The following is a 10377-nucleotide window of genomic DNA, read 5'->3' on the forward strand; positions in this document are numbered from 1 at the left end:
ATGAAAGATGAGATTGTGTACCGGTAAAGTCGGGGGCAATGTCTACCCGATTCCCCCGATGAGAGAACGAAGGAGGAACACGGATCCGCGAGAATGTAAGTGAGGCCAGAGACCTTTCGTATCAAAACCCAGGGAGACTAAACGATATATCCAACATCGGACATGGTAAATCGACGCACCTCGTACCAGGCATAACTTCTAGACCTCGGAAGACGCAGTGAACGGTTATGCACGACGGATAGGGGCCGTAATAATCTCCCTCAACAAGTTATTACGGCGCAAATCTCGTTTAGAATCGATTAAGGATCAACAATTACCGGGGAGGAAGATTTTTACCTTCTTTAGACTTATACTAGAACTGAAACTCTCCTACTATATAAAAGGAAAGTTTGTATTTAGTTTGACACATTGTAACATGCAATTCAAGGCAATAAAAGTTTACTTTTATTTTCTAGCTACTGTTAAAGGCGTTATTCACTTGTTATGTTCTTTATCCGGGAATGGGCTTTAATCGAGGACGAGCTCACTATTCAATCTAAGATCAGTCTTGGTCTTAACATTGCGAGTAATTTGATCGTTTATTTCACCTTTAATTCATTTATTTATTATTCTTAATTATTTGTGTTAAATTAAACCACGTATCCTTTAAACCACGTAGAAATTTAATTGTTACCCAATTTTGAGTAAACAGAGATGATATTTTGGAACAGGGTGGCTCCACCTTTCTCAAATGATTGGATCCTCGCAGTTCAGTAAACTTGAAGTGAGCCCAGAAGTCACACAATTACAAATTGACACAGATTTTTTTCCCATGTTGAAAACGACTAGCACAAGCAGTTCCTCCTCAATTTCTTTTTTCGTAAAGTTCCCATTGATGGACGTCAAAGCATAAAAATCTATGGAGTTTTTATACTAGTGGAACAGTTCAAAGACTACAGAGTTCCTTCAATTAGATTCCATCTGAATATGAATGGGGATTATTTTGGGGTTTCTTCCTTTGATGGGATCTAATTAACAAATGACACGAATACTAAAGTGCAGTCAAAGGAGGTCCCTGTTGCCAAACACGTTCAATAGAGACAATCATATCACACCAGTAATACACTAGTAGTTGGTTGCTTTAGTATCAAATAGTTGGCCAAATCATGAGAAGTGTAAAAACAACTATGGGACAGCTTATATCCCCAGCTGTGTTGCTTGTTTGTCGCATTCAAATAGCAACATCTAGAATTTAGCAAGACTTATCTGAATAGATGTTGTGCAAGTCTTTTACGTTCAATCACCAGTAAGGGAGAAGAAATATAGCTCCGGTGAAAAAAGAAAATACACACCACATTCACCAAGGAAAAGACGGTAATAGTTGCTTCAGCTCATTAGATAACAATTACTCCAAATTCTTCTTTCACCAAAAGAAAAAAGGGGTTAGAATATTTCTACACTAAGATATGTGGTAACAGAATTCACAAGGATGAAGGCCGCTACCATATGTTTCTCTATATCATACCATACAGAGAGCGCAGGAGGAATTACTCTTTACTTACTCATTCTCATATCACGGTTCAAAACTTCCTACAGGGAACTTCTTTAAAACACTAGGTTAAGTAGTTGTGGTACCTGATAGCCAACAACATTCTTATTATTTAGGATTTCTTTTCAGTTCAATCACACACACACACGCCACAAGACAACAAAGAGAAGGAAAAGTCTGCTTTACTTTTGGAACAAAAAAATCTCATAAATTCTTGAACAAGACAGGGCAAAGTATTCTTCTATCCAAGAGTGCAGAATATAGGGAGCATTGAAATAGACTCTAATTCCATATAATTGAACAGCAAATTTTGCTCTCAAAGCCCTATAGTAGAAGCTTAAGATTCGCAGCATGAATGAACTAATGCTAGCTGGGCTAACAGGGAACTCTATACTACCTTTAAGTGAAGCAGACAGAACGATCTCCATGTTTCAGTAACACTAAACTACTTTACACACTAAACCCTTTCTCTTTTTCTTTCTTCCCTTAGCTATCCATGATTTACACTACCATGTAAGACAACGTAAGGAATTAATTGTAGAAGACACCATAAAGAAACTCCTTACAATTTTATCTTCTAAATCGAGAACCCTTGTTTGGTCTGCCATCATTCTTCCCATCCCACACAGAATACCAGAAGAAAAGTGACATCCAGAACAACACAGCAAAAAAGATCTGCATGCTGTCTTGCGCTTTGGAGAAAGATGCCATGATACCTGATTCAGAAATTTAAACATTTGTCAGGTATCCGTAATAATATGAGTACTGTCACAGCGTACACTCAAGGTAAAAGAGAGTTCCATTAGTTTCAGAAGAAAAGTAAACAGTACCAAAGTTACTGGCATCAATCCTTACACCTTCCCAGATTATCACTTAAGTCTGATGCTTGACCATCAGTATCTCATATACTAAACAATAATCGATTAACAAATAATTTGCAAGACGATTCCTTTAATAGAGAAAATACAGCAAAAACAAGCTCCAACACGGACTCAAAAACAATGGCACAGCAGAAAAGCTATTGTAAGCCAGTAACTTAATAACGCGAGATGAAATTTCAGGCGATGTTTTAAGGTTAACAATTTTTTGTCCTTCAGTTGCTAATCCTGATCAATTCTACTCATTGGATCGTGTCACTAACAATGTATTAAGTAGCTGCCAGATATTTTTACCTGGATTTGACCCTAAACCTCAACCCCCACCCACCACCACCACACACACACAACAACAACAAAACAAAAAAAAAAAAAAAAAAAAAAAAAAAAGAGGAACAAGAAAAGGGTATCAAAATATTTGTTTCAGGTTATTGAGCAAGTGACACAAATCATTCATTGGATAATTACTCTCTCTTTTTAAGCCAATGATCATTTCATCCAGGTCATTTCATAAATAGTTAAAAAGCATCCCAAAATATAAGTGCACTGGTCAAAATTCATTAATGACGATAGTGTTCAGCTCATTCCAACCATTAACCTCCACGTTATGACATCTGTTTTGTTTTTGTCATCGTGTTTCTCATTCTCCTCTGATGATTAGCATCCAAGTATCAATGTATCTTGCAGAACGAACATTTGGTTGTTCATCCTTTCTTTAGCTGAGGGTAGAGGGTCTCTCTGCCCTTCTAGGGTAGGGGTAAGACTGCGTACATCCTATCCTCCCCAAACCCCACTTGTGGTAATACACTGGCCTGTTGTTATTATATTTACATAGGATCCAGGGAACGGGAATGAGTACTAGTATGCTGGGATCGTCTAATAAATGTACAAAAATAAATTGAAAAGACATCGAACCAAAATAAATAATTTTATTCCATAAGCATATCTCATGCAATAACAAAAAATTCTAATACTTAATGCAATTCTTTTTTTCTTTTTCTTTTTTTTAGGGGGGGTGGGGGTGGGGTTGGTTGCCAAGAAATTCATGAGGGATAATAGGCCCGTCCCTCTACCCTTATCCACTTAAATACCAGGTTTTTGACTGGGGCAGGGTTCAAAACCCATGATGTACCTAACCTACACATCATGCACTGTGCTCTTACCACCGGACCAAAGCCCTGGGGGAAATATTTTACAGTTATATGTGTATATATATAGAGTATGTATGTTAACTGAGTAAAAAGGAACCACGGAAACCTATGTTTCTTAGTTCCTTGGCCGCCAACGCACCCTGGAAGAATTGATCAAATCTGGTATGTACCACACACCCAAATCTGTGTTGTATCAGTGCAGCAGGGGGTATTGAAGGATTCATATAAGTATGCAAGATAGCTCTATAGTTGTTACTACCCTAAGCCAAGGTGCACTCTTTCCAACAGCTTCCATCTTTAAATATGAAGCAACAGATAGTTGAAACTGAAAGTAATTACATTATACATGAAAAAAATTTCGAAGTTGAAGAAAGATGCTTACAAGATTAGCAAAGCATCAACATATACTAATGGATGGTTTCGTGAAGAAGTGGTAAAATTGCTCCTAAGACATCTTAATTTTCAGATAAATTGCATCAAATTTTGATCTTGAAAAGAATAGCTCGAAAATATATCAAGCAAGAAACACAATCTCCTTTTCTTCTCCCCTAGGTGATTAAGAGTTAGTTACAAGTCATTACATAATTTTGCAAAGAATTGGTAATAAATGAATCTACTTCCCAACAGATATTATATCTAACAGAGATGGTATATTGAAGCTAAAACCTCGTCTAAGAATATAGTTCATGATATGAATCTTGTTTCAAACACAGCAGTAGTTCTTACTAAAAGATACTACTCCAATAAGTAGTAGCATCAAAGTCAAATTTAGCTATTGATAGCGGTTTAATCTGAAGCAATAAATAGGAAAACAAAAATTCAATACAAATGCAAGCAAATGAGCTACGAATACCTGGAGATGAGGATGAGTCTTCTTCGTTATTGGGTGGGTCGGTTTGTGGAGGCGAAGGTGGGCCTGAACTGGTAGCCCGGCAGCGACCGAATGACGTATTAGGATAAGAAGAGGATTGGGTTATTGAGCTTTGTGGATGTAACATAAAAGAAGAGAAACGAAGGCTAGAGGTGGTGGTGGTAGCGGTGGAGTGCGAACACCGGCGCGATGGCGTTACGGAATTAACAGCGGAGGTGGAAACAGTTGGCGGGGAACGGTGAATGTTCTTGAGAGAAAGCAACGATTTCATTTTGGAATTTTGTTATAGGATTTTGGAATGTGATAGGAAGCAAGTCATTTCCATTCAAAACTAGTACAATCGGACTAATTTGGGACACGTCTCATTTAATTTTCCCGACTGCGACAAGTTTTTCCCTTTTTTCTTTTTCTTTTTTTCTTTTTTTTTTTTTCTCTTTCTTGCTTCTCTTTTTCTCTGTTTCTATTTTTTCCCGACTCTTTTTCTCTCTCTTCTCTCGCTACAATTTTGCTACTAAAATGACATGACTTGGTTTTGGAATAATTTTACTGAAATAAATTTGTCGAGCCATCCAGATGGATTTGTTACTAAGAGCCTGTTTGGCAAAGTTTATGTGAGGCCAAAGATATTTTTTTTTAGAGATTTGATCCGTTTGGCCAAGACGGAAAAGTGTGATTGGTGCAAAAGCATTTCACTATAAATTTATATTTTTTTAATTACCACTCATTGATTTAACCTTTTCTTCTTCTTCTTTGTTTCTAGTTTATGCCATTCTTTTAAATTAGAGATATCACATGTATAACTTGCAACAAATTATTTTTTGACTTTTCTTGTTTTTATTTTTTCTTTGTGTAATTTTTCAAATTCTTTTTTGACTAATCTTATTTTTAATTTCTTTAAAGTAATAGATCTCCTCAAATCCTCCTGGTAACTTTAATAGGTTAGATCCTCGATTTTTTTCTACAACATAAGAATTCCCATCAATTACTATAAAAGTCCTCTTCTACCTTTTTTTTGTATACTTTTTTTTTTGTGTCTCTTATCCCTCTTTGAAATAACAAAACTAATAACAAATTCTAGCACTTTTTTCGTAAGGTATGATTTATTTATTTTTCCTTTATAGTGTACCAATTTATTATACACAATATCTAGTATATACTTTTATCTATTCTTTTTAACGTGAGTGCATGTACCAGCGATACTTCTAATATTTTGTGAAAGTGACTACTGGTTTCCTTTTTTAGACTTTCATGTGTAATAACACTTATTTTAAATAATATGAGCGATTAACGGTTGAAAGCTTTTCCCTCTTAATTTTTTTTTTTATCTTTCTCCTTTTTTGACATGATAAATTTTTAGTTCTCTTATTGTTTAATGTTATTATTAATCACATGTTCTTAATGCATAATGAAAAAGAATGAGCAAGAAAGTGCTACTGGATAACAACTATGAGAAAGTTAAATGGGATGTAGAAACCGCATAACTATTTTTACATATATGTGTGGTAAAAATTTTAGCCGGAAATCATCATGTGACTCACTTCAACAGATTAAGATGGTCTAATCTGGTGCAAAAGTTTGGTAATAGAATCGGAAAAAACTATGATAAAGTTATGTTGAAGATTATCATCATGTATACAATTAGTAATTATACTAGGTAATATTATTACTTTAGTATAACTATATTATATTGATTTAAATATTTAGTATGTATATTTACTTTATGTTATTTAATTAAATAAAATAAAAATAATATAAAGTCTCTTACAACAAATATTAAAATTTATTTTTTGATTTAAAATAATTATAAATCATTGGTACTATCCTTTTTGGTAGTTTGACACTCAAAAGCATTTTTTAGAAAGATTGACCAAACATAATTTATTTACCTATCTCAAATGAATTGGCCCATGGTCAAACACAAATTATTTTTTTTCAAAAATACTTTTAGAAAAAATACTTCTAAAAAGATACTGTTCAAAACAAGCAGTTTTTAACAACTTGCTCAAACGGGCTCTACGATTAGCTCAGTTCCAAATAGGGGTGGGCGTCGGTCAGTTCAATCGATTATTATGAAAGTACGGTTCGGTTTATCGGTTTTTGGTTTTGTAATATTAATAACCAAATCAAATTAAAGTATTTACGGTTCAGTGCGTTTTTTCAAATTTCGATTCGGTTATTTTCGATCTATTTTTTCGGTTTTAAACGGTTCAAGGAAATTGCAAATAACAGAAACGAAACTAGTGTAACAGAGACGAAACTGGTGGTGTAACTGACATTTAGTGCAATGGCTGGAAATGTTGTTGGACCAATGACGGGAAATAAATTGCATTTATTATGACAATCTATTATTGTAATAAACAAGGCTGGAATATGAGCATGAGAATATGAAGTTGCCCGATCATGCTATCTCCTTCGCGAATATGAGCATTACGGAGTGTGAAACTCAGTGCATTAGAAACTGTTCCTGCTCGGTTTATGCTTATTCAAATAGCACCTGTTTAATTTGGTTTGGAGATTTACTAGACCTTGCACATAACTATGCTGCTGGCAGAGCTCTCTACGTTCGAGTTCGTGGCTCTGAGCCAGGTATTTTCACTTCAATCCCTATCAATTCTACTAATAACGATTCATTTATCTAGAAAATTAAATTTATCTAATTTATCTACCATTTGTCTTCTGGATGCAGTTACTCATCACGTATCTAGGAATTCAGCTCGGAGCCACATACTTTTTATTGCAAGAATTGTTTCTGCAATATCTGCCAACTTCGTTCTTATAGTATTTTTGCTTTTGTATTCAAAAGAAAGCACTTGAGAAGACAAGGTGTGTCAAGTACTTCTTAACTGTAAATTAGCACCAGTAATGATTTTAAAATTTGTATGGATTACACTGATTTGCTTTACTGATTGTTGTTTGCAATTAGGCTGGTGTAACGATCCGATTGGTCGTTTTGAGCAATTTCGTCAAGTTCCGCAGTTTGAGATTACGAGCAGCTTCATATTATGTGTATCGACTTAGGTTCATGGTTGGATTCTGTTTTCGGATGCATCGTAGTCGAATTGGAAGAAGGAAACTAGTTTTAGAAGTTTAAACGGTGAGAATTTGACCGGAATTGGACTTTTGAGTAAACGGCCCCGGAATGGGTCGTGGGTGATCTCAACAGCTTCGTATGGTGATTTTGGACTTAGGGGCATGTCCGAATTCGAATTTGGAGGTCCGTAGGGTAATTTGAGGTGTTTCGGTGAAAGTTGAAAAAATTGAAGTTTGGAAAATTAAGAGGTTTGACTCATAGTTGATTTTTGTGATATCGGGGTTGGAATGCTATTCCGAGAGTTGGAACAGCTCCGTTATGTCATGTTGGACTTGTCTGCAAAATTTGGCGTCATTCCGGGTTGATTTGATAGGTTTCGGCATGAATTTTGGAAGTTGGAAGGTTTGAAAGTTCCTAAGTTCAATTCTTGGTGTGATTCGTCATTTCGGCGTTGTTTGATGTGATTTGTGATCTCGAGCAAGTCTGTGTTAGGTTATATGACTTGTTTGTGTGTTTGGACGGGGTCCCGGGGCCTCGGATGTGTTTCGGGTGGGCTACGGGTCAGTTTCTTACTATTTGGACCGTTGTATTCTGATTCTGGTGTTCCTTCTCCGCGATCGCGAACAGCCTTTCACGTTCGCGATGTGTTGTTGCTGGTCGCCTAATTTTCCTTCTTCGAGTTCGCGTAACCTGCCTCGTGTTTGCGAAGCTATGTCTTATCCTTCATCGCGTTCGCGTTCGCATCCCCCTCACGCATTCGCGTAGTTATGCCGTTCCACTCACGCGTTCACGTACTAGCTCACGCGTTCGCGAAGAGCAATCTCTGTGCCATAATATTTTCCTTCTTCGCATTCGCGTGCGTGCTATCGTGTTCGCGAAGCACAACTGGGCAGCCTTCCTTTTTCTTCTTCGTGAACACGATACTTCCTCCGTGTTCGCGATGCTTTAAGACCTGGGCAGAATAAATAGTACTCTATTTCGAGGGTTTGTCATTTTCACCATTTTTGGAGTCCTAAAGCTCGGTTTTGGGCGATTCCTTGTGAGGTTTTCAAGCAAAATGATTGGGTAAGTGTTATTCACCTATAATTGATTATATTCCAAGAATTTGTCTTCATTTTTATCATTTAATTTGTGATTCGGAATAAGGAAAATGTTAGTTTTTGAAAAAAAAATTCTAAAATGAAAAATCATGATTTGAGGGGCCAAATGGTATCGGAATTTAATAAATTGTGTATGGTTGAACTCATATTGGAATAGGTATTCGAATTTTTGTAAAATGTGTCGGGTTCCGAGGCGCAGGCCCGGGGGTCGACTTTTGGACCGATTTTTGGATTTTTTAAAGGTTGAGACTTTATGATCCGGAATAGTTTCTTATGTATTTTATTCGTGCTTTGAAGTTAATTTGGTTAGATTTGAGCCGTCCGGAGGTCTTTTCACCCGAGAAGTGCATTTTAGAGTATCGATTTGTCGTCTTTGAGGAAAGTATCTTGTCTAACCTTGTGTGAGGGACTTCCCCTTAGGATTTGGGTTTTTTATGTTAATTGTAGTCCGTGCATGCGAGGTGACGAGTGTGTGCTCGGACTTATTTGTGGGAAATCTGCTCTAGGGTTCTTAGGTCCTTATGTTCATTATGTGAAAAATATCATGTTATGATTGGGTTTAATAATTGCTTAAATTGTCTCTATATGCTCCATATGATGTTGTTAGCTTTCCTCTAATTCTTACGTGTTACATTGACCCTTAATTGCCTTAATTGAAGTGAATGCATTCCTTATTGTTTTGATACTTCTTGATTGTGAGTTCCTCTATGACTTCGTGCAAATAGGTTATATGTCCAATTGTTGTGGTTACCGGCGTATCGCGTGCTTATTATGTACTTGTTGAATCCCTTACCGAGATGTTATTGCTTATGATATTGTTTCCCTTGCCGGGATATTGTTGTTATACTATTGTTCCCTTGCCGAGATGTTATTGCTTATGATATTGTTTCCCTTGCCAGGATATTGTTGTTATACTATTGTTCCTTGGGATCGGGTTGCACGCCGCAACAATATTATATGGGATCGGAGTGCACACCGCAATAATATTATATGGGATCGGGTTACACACTGCAACAAGGAGTAATAAAGGTGGACAGGTGGGGTCGGGTTGCATGCCGCAACATCATCATATGATTTGGATCGGGTTGCACGCTGCAACAATATTATATAATTTGGATCGGGTTGCACGCAGCAACATCATTATATGATTTGGATCGGGTTGCACGCCGCAACAGTACTATATGATTGGGATCGGGTAGCACGCCGCAACAAGAAAGAATAAAAGTGAATATTGATTCTTATGGTGAGAACGAGAGTAAAAGCACGAAGGGTGATGCAATGCACTTTCTGCTGCTGTATTTATTTGTTGTTATCAATTCAAGTGTTTAAATTGTTTAAATCCCTTTATTTTTTTGATCCTTTGTGTTAGAACCTACAGTGTTTTCAATACCTCACCGTATTTATATATATATACACACACACACATACACACATTCCAATACTTCAAACTTCAAAAATTGATACATCTTTAATTCAATTAGTTTCTCAATTATATCCCATTAAACTGTTTGAGGTTGTATTTTATTTTAAAAGGAATTTCTACTAAGTTTTAAGTTATTAACTCCCATGTTAAAGGTAATAATCCATTCGATGTTGTATTTTAAATTAAAATGGGTACTTTCTTTACTCAAATAATTTCAAAAGAAACAACTTCATCTTTTCTTGCTAGCTTTCCTAATTAGTTTAGAAATTATAATTTTACTTATATTAGGTAAATGAGACTTCATGGACATATTGAGTGCATAGTAAAGACATTATTTATTGTATAGCATGTGGATTTTGTTGTTAAAAGTGAGATGAAAAATATGGGGGCACAAGGTG

General features: G+C 36.1%; 1 long non-coding RNA gene across 1 annotated transcript; it reads right to left on the minus strand.

Moving 5' to 3' along the window:
• Positions 1-1694: 1694 nt before the first annotated feature.
• LOC104215357 (uncharacterized) lies at positions 1695-4758 on the minus strand. The gene is made up of 2 exons (XR_011406350.1): positions 4408-4758; positions 1695-2244 (listed from the first exon to the last, which is right to left on the minus strand). It is a non-coding gene; the product is annotated as an uncharacterized lncRNA (long non-coding RNA).
• Between the last annotated feature and the right edge of the window lie 5619 nt (positions 4759-10377).

This window comes from Nicotiana sylvestris, chromosome 3 (genome assembly GCF_000393655.2).
Source record: "Nicotiana sylvestris chromosome 3, ASM39365v2, whole genome shotgun sequence".
Lineage (NCBI taxonomy): Eukaryota > Viridiplantae > Streptophyta > Magnoliopsida > Solanales > Solanaceae > Nicotiana > Nicotiana sylvestris.